This window comes from Canis aureus, chromosome 30 (genome assembly GCF_053574225.1).
Source record: "Canis aureus isolate CA01 chromosome 30, VMU_Caureus_v.1.0, whole genome shotgun sequence".
Classification (NCBI taxonomy): domain Eukaryota; kingdom Metazoa; phylum Chordata; class Mammalia; order Carnivora; family Canidae; genus Canis; species Canis aureus.
In genome coordinates this window covers 20,630,336-20,641,899 of record NC_135640.1, presented here as the reverse complement: position 1 = coordinate 20,641,899, position 11,564 = coordinate 20,630,336, and the positions used below count along the sequence as shown (strand labels likewise).

Genomic DNA, 11,564 nt, shown 5'->3' with positions numbered 1-11,564 from the left:
AGCACAAACCCCACTGCAAATGTAACCCCCCTCACTCCATAAGCACCCACCATACTTTTCAGGCACTTGATACCTTTAAAACAGTGTTATCTGCTGTTCCCATTGATATTCTTACATAGATCAAGTGTTCAGTCAAGTAATATATGGACTCTATTTAAAATATTCAGTGAAGGATACCTGGGTGGTTCAGGGATGAGCATTTGCCTTTGGCTCAGATCGTGATCCCAGGTCCTGCATTGAGTCCTGCATCACGGTCACCACAGGGAGCCTGCTTCTCCTTCTGCCTATGTCTCTGCCTCTCTCTGTGTGTCTCTCATGAATAAAAAATAAAATCTTTAAAATAAATAAATTAATTAATAATAAAATGAAACATTCAGTGAACTAATTATTTGGTTTAGTGGTCTTACTAAAGGCCTGAATAACATGAAACATGTTTATATTTAATTTATATTTAATTTAAATCATTTTGTGTTCATCACTGAAGTTACAACATATAGCAAAGAGCTTAATAAGTTTTCATTTTTCTCTATATTTTCCATAAGGTTAACATATTTTAAGCACCCTAGCTTTTCTTTATAAGAGAAGATTTTAAATATGTAATGTTTTATGATTACTTCTATATTTTCTATCTCAAATTAATACCTCCTTGGTAAAAAGCAAACATATATATCTAACTGTAAATATATCTCATTCGATTCTCCTCTCTTACAAATGTTTCTTTTGTTTCAGTCATCTTATAATAATGCAATACACTTGAAAATATGTCTCTCTCCTCTGTTGGCCTCTGAGATCATCAAGGACAGGTCTTTTTTTTTTTTTTTCTCTCTCTCTTTCATATCTGGATCCCCAGGAATTCACACTGAAATAACAGTATGTTTAATGGATTAATGACCTATTGTGGTTTACTTGTTTAAAGCCTGACTTTAAGAAGTGAATGTGGCTGATATGCAGAAGCTAAATAAAGTTTAAATGTTGTTGGCTACAGAACCCAAATGGGACATTCTAGAGAACTTGTTACCCTTGACAATCATGAGTCACCCACATGAGTGACATTTTACTGTCTCACATACAAAACTGGGAGTTATGGTTGTCCAAAACCTCCCTTTCACTGCTGGTCCTATTGTTTTCATTGCTGCTGTTCAAAATCTACACAGGATCAAAATTAGGCACATGCTAGACTGTTACCTTTTACATTTGGGACTATTATTAATTTTTATTTTATGCATATTTTTAGTGATACTCATTTTCAGTGATATTTCAGTTAGATACTTGGGATGTAAGTTTATGAGCAAATCGACTATCCTACCCAAAATATTCCCTTTGCTACACCATGATTAATGTGTTTCAAATATTTGAATTAGATTACTTTTTTGATTAGTAGGAAACTTTTTCAGTAACTCAGTAGGAACTTCATGTAAGAGTGAGACTAATCTTTAAGTTGTCACTGGATATAATCATTTGGTTTATTTCTTATATCTATCACTTAATGGAACTATATAAACATTTATAGCAGAATCAAACAACATACCTTTTTTTTTAATATGGCCTATGAAAAACATTCACGGGTCATAGAAGAACTGTTGATTAAATATATTGAATTTATATCAAAGAACAAATTGATTTCATTTGCTAAAACAATTATTTAGATATTAAAATATTTTATGAAATTAAAGTTTTCTATTATACTTTGTAGATATTTTAGGGAAATGTTTGTCTTAAGTAATTTTGTTTATTACAAAAGAAATAATTCTACCTTTAGGTAGATGTATAAATTAGATATAATTGTATAAGAGTCCTGTCTATGATATACTGTTTTAATAAAATGATTTATTGTTGAATGAGTAGCTGATCTTTCTACAAACTGAATCATAATAGCATTGAAATAAACAACAAAAAGTCACCACAAAATGAATGAGAAAATCAGAAATAGAAACAAAAGAAGCACTGATAACACTGTCACTGAATACAAAATGTTCTTCTTTTTGTGGGGGGGGAAGCAAAGCTGCCTTGTTCTAGTTATAATGCTTAGGGAATGGGTCATACGATTGCTCTATAAAGAAGAAAATACAAATGGATCTGTAGTCTACTTTGAACATAGAAATCCCTTAAAAGATATAACTAGGAGCATTATTTGGATAGAAACTGAAGTTGGTGCCTTATTTGCATTCAGGAAGAATACAGTTTTATTCTTCTAAATAGATCTTTGAGAAAAAACAATGGCTAACAATAACTGTTAGTATTAAGGAGATGCATAGCAACTTCCTTCAGAAATAATCATTTTTTGCAATTAAAATATTTCAACATATGTCTTTTAATATTGTTTAAAATCTTTCTTTTTCATGGTCTAGAATATGTAAAACATTATTTCCTCTTTTGAGAGTACTTATAATATTATGCTTATGGATATTTGGTTTCTGTCTTATAACAAGATAAGAATTTTTAAAAATGCACCTTTCTTTGTCTTCTGGTAACTTCATATTAACCAGGTAATATCTGCTATACTGAAAATTAAAGTCTCTTAGATGTTTTACTTTAAGATTAAGAATTATTCCTAAACAAATATACAAATTATTACTAAGTAATAGACTGTACTGTGTGATCTTGAAAGGCAAAATTTTCATTGAACCATAATCATATATATTAAAAACTTCCACGTGGAAATATATTCAAGGGCAATAAAATAGAGCAGATTTTAGGTATTATCCTCATTTGGCCATATTAATGTTCAAAATGCTCCCCTATTCCATATTTACTCTTTTTTTCTACTCTTTTTATTTTTTCCCCAGATATACTAAGATAGTTGACATATAACGCTGAATAAGTTTTAGGAGTACAAAATGTGAATACATATACAAAGAATTATTAGCACCATAGCTAACAGCCCCCATCACATCACATTATTACCATTTCATTTTTTTTGTCACGGTGAGAACATTTAAGATTTACCCTCTTAGCAACCTTCAATTCTATAACACAATCACATTAAATATAGTCACCATGCTGTGCATTAGCTCCTCAGAACTTACTCATTTTGTAACTGAAAGTTGGTATCCTTTGCCCAACATCTCCCACTGCTCTTACCATTAGCGTCTGGTAACCACCATTCTCCTCTCTGTATCAAGTTCAGTTTAGTGGATTATACAAGTAAATGAGATCACACAGTATCTGTCTTCTGACTTGTTTCACTTAGCAGCGTGCCCTCAAGTTCCATCCAAGTTGTTGCAAATGGCAGGATCTCCTTCTTTCTCCTGGCGGGATAATATTTCTTTATATATGTATGCCACATCCTTTTTTTTCCCTTTGGTTTAATTTTTTATTAAAATTCTAGGTAGTTAACATAGTGTAAAATTAGTTGCAGGAGTAGAACCTACTGATTCATCACTTACATACAACACACAGTGTTCATCGTGAGTATCCACCTCAATCCTTACCACCCATTTAGCCCATTCCCCCTGTCCATCTCCCCTTCAGCGACCCTTAGCTTGTTCTCTATAGTTAAGAGTCTGTTTTATGGTTTGACTCTCTGTCTATATTCATCTGTTCTGTTTCTTAAATTCCACATATAAGTGACATTATATGGTATATTCCATATTTACTCTTAAGGAGAAAGGTCAAAATAAAATATATTTTAGACAAACCTGTAAAGTTTGTGTTATCCAATGTATTAACAGCAATAGTGAACAAAATCTGGAATATTTAGCATTCATTAAATATATTTTCACTGTGAAGAGTTTCAAATGTTCTACAGCTAAGACTAGTTTCTCTTTTATAAACTTTAATCATTTTCAACATTTTAGATATGCTTCTGGTTGAAGAATATATATAGAATTAAAAATATGATCTGCTGGGGGGATCCCTGGGTGGCTCAGCCTTTGGCCCAGGGCATGATCCTGGAATCCCGGGATCGACTCCCACATTGGGCTCCCTGCATGGAGCCTGCTTCTCCCTCTGCCTGTGTCTCTGCCTCTCTCTCTCTCTCTCTCTCTCTGTGTCTCTCATGAATAAATAAATAAAATCTTTAAAAAATATATGATCTAAAAAAAAAAATATATGATCTGATGGAAATTATTTTGATCAGCCCATCATTTTCAGGCCAGTAAGTTATTAATGTGCTAAGGTTACATATGAAGCAAGTGAGAGGCCCAGATGACAGAAAGTTAAGAGGTAGAAATTCTTCTATATCCTAACAAGCTACTCTTTCTTCTATGCCAAACTTATTCAACATCTAGTCAAATATGCATATATATATATAAATTATAAGCTTAGGAATGCTTTCTCTATTTGAGATCAATATGAAGATTTGTGGTCACATGACTGCTAAAAATTTAAGTGGTGTTAGAAATTCTAAGCCCATACACAGTAACAGTTCTTCTGCCTTTTAAAACTTAGTTTTTATACTGTTCTTTAGCAAGTTAATTAAATACACTGAATTAAGGATCTGAAAGCTATTTTTCATTTCTGCATTACATTCTACATTACTAGTGAAAAACAAAATACAATGACATCATGCTTTCCCTTGAACTTAGAAATGGTAACACATGGTGAGATCATGATAAATTACTTGGAAAACAATAAAATCATAGTAAATATTAATGTAATTTTCCTCCCCCAAATCAGAAATCTTTCCAAAGTTAAAGATTATACTTTTCTGTTCAACATGCTGACATGCCAATCATGCTTGCTTTGCACATGGGATCAATAGATATTTTATGAGTAATTTAATGTTGATCTCTTATGGTGTCAACTTCAGAAGTTTGGGAATATTTTCAGGCCCTCTACAAAAATCCTTGTGTATACTAAGTTGTAAACTAAGAATATATATATATATATATATATATATATATATATATATATATATATATAATATATATTATATTATATATTATATATATAATGTAATATATATATAATGTAATATATATATAATGTAATTTCCTACATCTATAGTGGACCTACATTTTTACAATTGCTTGTGTAAACACCTAGTACTACTGGGCAAACACCTTTGCTCTCTATTTATTTAATTTTATTTTTTTAGACCTTTGCTCTCTTAAACATTTTGCAGCTTAACTCTGCTTTGGTCAAAACAAAATATATCTTAATACGCTTTGGAAAGTAATGTACCACATCCTGAAATAAAACTACTCATAATCAAAATTTCATAATAGAAAAAATATAAAAGACAACAAATTATCTGAAATACAAATAAAATCCATTTTCATTAGTGAAATTGCATGTCTAAGAAAGCTATTTACTCTGAAATGGCAAAGACTATTTGCAATTTAAAATGATAATTCTGGGGGTACCTGGTGGTTCAGGGGTTGAGTGTCTTCCTGTGGCTCAGGTCCTGATCCCAGGATCCTGGGATCAAGTCTGGCATGAGGCTCCCCACAGGGAGCGTGCTTCTCCCTCTGCATATGTCTCTGTCTCTCTCTCCCTGTGTCTCTTATGAATAAATAAATAAAACCTTAAAAAAACCCTCTACCAATTATTTGCCTAGTTATGATTTCATGTTACTGAAAATTGTTATGACAAGAAAATGTAATTTTCAGTCATTCATATCTGTCTTTTGTAAGCCACCTCTAACTTTTTAAAAAGTCTGATTTTTTTCTTGGACAATGTCTGGAAAGACATACTATATATATATATCATATATATATATATATATCATATATATATAGTTTTTCTCAAACTCCTATGTGCCTATAAACCATACATAGAAGCCGCTCTATTAATATGGAGATTCTGATGCAGTACTTCTAGGATGGATCCACCCAATTCTGCATATCTAACAATATCTCCCATAATGTTGATGATACTGTCTAATCTAGAGATTACATGTTGACTAGCAAGGTTCAAGATGTTATCAAGGCATAAGAGCTTCTCGTCCACAAGGAGACAAAACATGCAATTTTGTATCTTTGAGGGACTCTCTACTAGTTCTAGAGAGATCAGAGAGAACTGGTAGCCCTGAAACCCTAAGGGCTAGTAGGGTAGGCTGAAAACCACAACTCATAAAATATATGCACATTCTAATCCTATAATTGTTACTTCACGTGACACAAAAAGAGGTCTTTGTAGGTATGATTAAGGATTTTGAGATGGAGAGGTTGTCCTGAATTATCCTACTAGGATTATCATGCATATTTTTTAGGAGAGAGAAGCTTGGGGAGGATTTACACACAGAAAAATCAATGTCAAGATGGAGCAAGAGAGATGTGAAGAGACTGACCTGGATATTTAATGATGTACCTACAAGATGAGGAATCCCAGGAGATACCAGGAGCTGGAAGAGGCAAGGAATGATTCTCCCATAAGGCCTGTTGACATGCTAATTTCCACACAGTGGTACTGATTTCAGACTCTGAAATCCAGAATTGTAAGAAAGTATATTTGTGTTGTTATTTGTCAAAAGCAGATGCAGGGGGCAGCCCAGGTGACTCAGCGGTTTAGTGCCACCTACAGCCCAGGACCTGATCCTGGAGACCTGGGAACCAGTCCCACGTTAGGCTCCCTGCATGGAGCCTGCTTGTCCCTCTGCCTGTGTCTTTCTGCCTCTCTCTCTCCTCTCTCTCTCTTTCTGTGTGTGTCTCTCATGAATAAATAAATAAAATCTTAAAAAAAAAAGCAGATGCAGGAAACCAATATAGACAGATTTTTGTCAGAGCATATTATTCTTCCTTTAAAAAAATATTTTAAGTAATCTGTATACCCAACGTGGGGCTTGAACTCACAACCCTGAGATGGAGAGTCACATGCTCTACCGACTGAGCCAGCCAGGTGCTCCAGAAACTTCTAATTAATATGTCAGAGTATCCATAAACATGTTCGCCTACAGTGTGGGAAACATTTCCCTCAAGAATCTGATGCTTATATGAGTAATATTTTAGTGAACATATATCTATCTTAAGTTCTGAGGACTAAGAATATTTTGGTATTTTGCTTTGGAAGCTACAGGTTTTAAAAATAATGAAATAAAATATTATAAACTCAGCACACTGTATAAACAGATATAATGCTAAAAAATAAAACTTAAAAAAATGGCAGCATTAGAAAATTTTCTCCAAATAAATCAAGGAGTTAAATCAGTAGGTATATGGAAATTATGCTCTTTTAAATATCACTTAATATGTTTTAGTGATTAGGTTTTCCAAAAATGAAACTCAAGTAATACTTTAAAAAAACGATTGTCAATTCTAGCCCATCTACATAAGTTTAGCTGCAGTATGATTCTAATCAAATCACAGATGGAAATTAAATTAAGTCAATTTTGATTTATACCTAAGGTGTCTCAATCAGAACATTTCATCAAACTAATCAAACTAATTCCCACTTAATGCTATGAAGATAATTGGTTGCAAAGCAACAGAAAAACAAATTTTCAATAAGCATTTTAGCAGCTAATTTCTATTACTATGTAGTCAAAATCAATAGAATAGACATATATTTGTATATGCATATGTGTATGCCTAAATATATTACACTAACAATCCATAATTATATGCTATCTTGAAAAAAAACCATCAATACTTTCTTTAAAAAGAATCATAGAATCAACTGAATAAGACACTCAAGGCCTGGAAATTTTCTTTTTCCATTTTTCTCATTTGAATGTCTATCAACAAAGATTAATATGACCTGGAAAATAGTCATGTAAGTTTTCTGCATTTTTTATTTTGTACATAGGTAAATTAATAGCTTCCTTCACCTCCTACATATATGAAGAATTGACACATATTAAATCTTGTCTTTTTTATTTAAATTAGAAAAGTAAATGATTAAGTGCATAGTGTTTAATAATGAAAAGATACTATAAGGCTTACTATAGAAATAGTTTCTTCCATGTTCATGCTTATCAACAAACTAACTTTTAAGTTTTTCTCATGCTACTGATTTACTTTTATCTACTTAATACATGTATGTTATCTTTTGATTCTTAACTTTTTAAAAAGATTTTTATTTATTTATTCATGAGAGACACAGAGAGACAGAGGCAGAAACAGGCAGAGAGAGAAGCAGGCTCCATGCAGGGAGCCCAATGTGGGACTCGATCCTGGGACTCTAGGATCACGCCCTGGGCCGAAGGCAGGTGCTCAACCACTGAGCCACCCAGGCATCCCCGATTCTTACATTTTTAATGCTATCCAGTGCCTAAACCTTATAGAAAAAGAAAATTTACAATATCACCTTCCAAACCATCACACATATTTCCCTGTTTTACTCTCTTCTCAAGATCCTTACACTAGAAACTTTATTTGAAACAATATTCAGTGTTTTTATTAGAATACAGTTTACAACTAATTTATCATTACATTTCCTAATTTATACAATGTTCTCTTTTACTCAGAATTCAAATTTACTTGTTCTTTTAGCTTTTTTTTTTAATTGCAAGTAAACACTCATTAATCTGAAATTTTCTGTTAAGTTGTAAATTGGAACACTTCTCTCCCTAGAGAAAGAACACACTAAATAATTTAGTAGTTCTATATTTCTTCTTAATGACTACTCTCCTCTATGTCTTTATTTTAGACTGGTTAAATTCTTTACCAATAGAATCTCATAAATTTCTTTCTGTTTGTGCCGAAGAGTATTTTCTTCTAGCTTTCTCAAAAACGGTTCTTGAAAGATAAAATTGTTGTGCCCGTGAATATATAAAAATGTATTTCCTATAATACTTGACTAATGTGAGGCCTTCTTTTAGTGAGGGCACACTATATGTGGTTATAATCAATGAGAAAATGTCATTGGCTTCTGTGGATATTGGTTATTTCTATTTATATAAAATCCAAGATCCCAGAGTCAAGATTCCATCCATCCAGGGCTCTATACTTCCTTATGACCTTGAGGTCTCAACCAGTGAGCTGCATAAAGGAGAAACAGAAAGTAGAATTACATATGGGAAATTATTTTGTGACTGACCTGGAAATGTCATTAGCATATTCATCCCGTTAACCAGAACTCAACCACATAGCTACACTGAATACAAAAAAAGTCTGATAAGTGTGGCTTAGCTAAGTATGTGTCCAGGAAGATGAATAAAAGGGTATAATGAACAAATAGAAATCTCTAGCAAAAAGCCAGCTGTCTTTTTATTAGAAAGTTTTTTATCCCTCTTTAAAATAAACTTGGTCTTAGAAGGCAGTGCAGCATGCCAAATAGTGGCATTTATCTGTGTGATGTCCATGTACACATCCAGTGTACAAATATGCTTATATTTTAAATAATGTAGTTGTTAAATATATCATAACTTTATACATATAGCAAAATAAAATTTTATTTGTTCTTATTTATCATAAAAGTTCTCCATATTATCAATAATATAATTTCTCACTTCTCTTTCTCCCTATTAATAAGAGCTATGAGAAGAGAAAGCAGCTATGAGAAATTGTGCCAGCTTTTAAGAAAATACAGAATACTAGAGCTAATTTATAAGTAATATTACACTAAAATTAATTTAATAGCATATTCTAATCAAGACTAAACTCTATTTCAAATTAGTAAATAGTTATTCAACTTTCAGAATATCTACATTAAAAGAATGACTGAATAATTCTTTTAACACTTGATATAGGGACACCTGGGTGGCTCAGCAGTTGAATGTCTGCCTTTGGCTCAAGGCATGATCCTGGGGTCCCGCGATTGAGTCCCACATCGGGCTCCCTGCATGGAGCCTGCTTCTCCCTCTACCTGTGTCTCTGCCTCTCTCTGTGTGTCTCTCATGAATAAATAATTAAAATTAAAAACAAAAACAAAAAAAATACTTGATATATACTCACAGTAAGGTAACACAATTTGAAAAAAAACATAATTACTGTCTGCATCACTCTAGAATATTTAGGTAAGAATAATGTAGATTTTACTTTCTGAAAGCAATATGTATTTTAATAAATATGATAGTGGTGATAAATTACAGAGCTTTTACCAAATTTGCATGTATGTTAAAGCTAAATAGTTTTGTACCAATAATAACATATGATCACTTACCTAGTAATTATTAAGTACAAGGTTATAATAGTGAATTTGTGACTTTGAACAAACCACTTAATATTTTGTACCTGAGCCAATTTCTTGTATATAAATGTGGGTACTTTTAGTATCAACATAATAGAGTAATTATGAAGATTGAATTATTTAATTGACACTAATTACATAGAAATGTGCCTGATACTTGGTAAGCATCCAATAAATTCTAGTTGTTTATTTTTAAATTAATTTTTTAACTTTTTTTAAGGATTTTATTTATTTATTTGAGAGAGAGAGAGAGAGAGAGGGAACAAGCAAAGGGGAGGACACAGGGAGAGGAAGTGGAAGCTCCCTGCTGGCAAGTAGCCCAATGCAGAACTTGATCCCAGGGTCCTGGGATCATGATCTGAGCTGAAGTCAGATGCTTAATGGATTGAGCTACCCAGGTACCCCAAATTCTAGTTTTTATATTTGCATGTGTACTTTAAAAATATATATGCACAATCCTAGAAAATATGCATTCCCTCCATTATGTTATAAATAAGACACACAAGCCTCAAAAAAGTTCCTTCAATAAGTCACTTTTCACTTCTTTAACAAATAGTAAGGTAAAACTATATGATTAAATTTTAATAATATGGACCAAGATAACACTAATTTTATAAAATGGATGATATATAAAAACATGATCACAATCCAACAAAATGCTTAGGCTCGTTTGCTAGTAAGATTTTTCAAGTTATTTTTAACTGGTAACCACTGTATTATTGCTATATAATATTAAATGTATTAAACCTACAGAAATTAAACTAACTTCCCCGCAAAGTTCCAAAACTGAATGTGAGAAGCATTCTAAGTGAACAATAGTGATTGACTTGCTAAGTGTATTTTCTTTCTTTCTTTATAATGCTTTATGATACTGTCCTGTTATGTGCTCTTACATGTATATTTAGTTTTTTTTTTAAACTGGTAATTTATAAAATGCAGTAGCCTTTTAAGAAGCTAATGAAGCAAATGAAAGATATGCTCCAGCAAAAACAGAATGTCAATCAAAAAACCTAAAAGAAGAAATCCATATGATAGTGGATCTATGCAGGAGACAGGTGACTGGGAATCCTAAAATCATTATATAAAGCCCCCATAGTTGGATGTCCATATTACAGACCCAGAAAGCATACAATCCAAATGGCATTCAGAGAGCTGTGGATTGCTGGTGGAGGTCTTTTGGGGAAAGACCAATGGAATTTATGTGGTTGAACACTGAAATACTTTGTTGAAAGGCAAGTGGATGAATTGTTTACTGGTATAAAATTAGTAACTATATTAGAAAATTATATAAAAGAAAATAATTTTAGATAATAGTTTAAGAAAATGAAGAGATGCAAAAGAAAAGAGGAACAACTGAGACTTGGTATTGATTAGTGTTTTATAGACATTGTGTACAGATTATCTAACCAAATATTGTGATTTAGCAGTGAAGGATGACAGGGATGAAAATGTTGGTGGGGAGATTTTATCTACCTTGCAGTTGTCATGAGATTATGGATCAAATACACAAATCATAGAATAGCCTTTCAATTATGTAATCTAGAAGTATAGAG

The 11,564-nt window shown here is 32.2% G+C and overlaps 1 non-coding gene across 1 annotated transcript; it reads right to left on the bottom strand.

Annotated features, from left to right (window-relative positions):
• Window positions 1–6,709: 6,709 nt before the first annotated feature.
• On the bottom strand, window positions 6,710–6,782 carry TRNAE-CUC (transfer RNA glutamic acid (anticodon CUC)). The gene has a single exon. It is a non-coding gene; the product is annotated as a tRNA-Glu (tRNA).
• Between the last annotated feature and the right edge of the window lie 4,782 nt (window positions 6,783–11,564).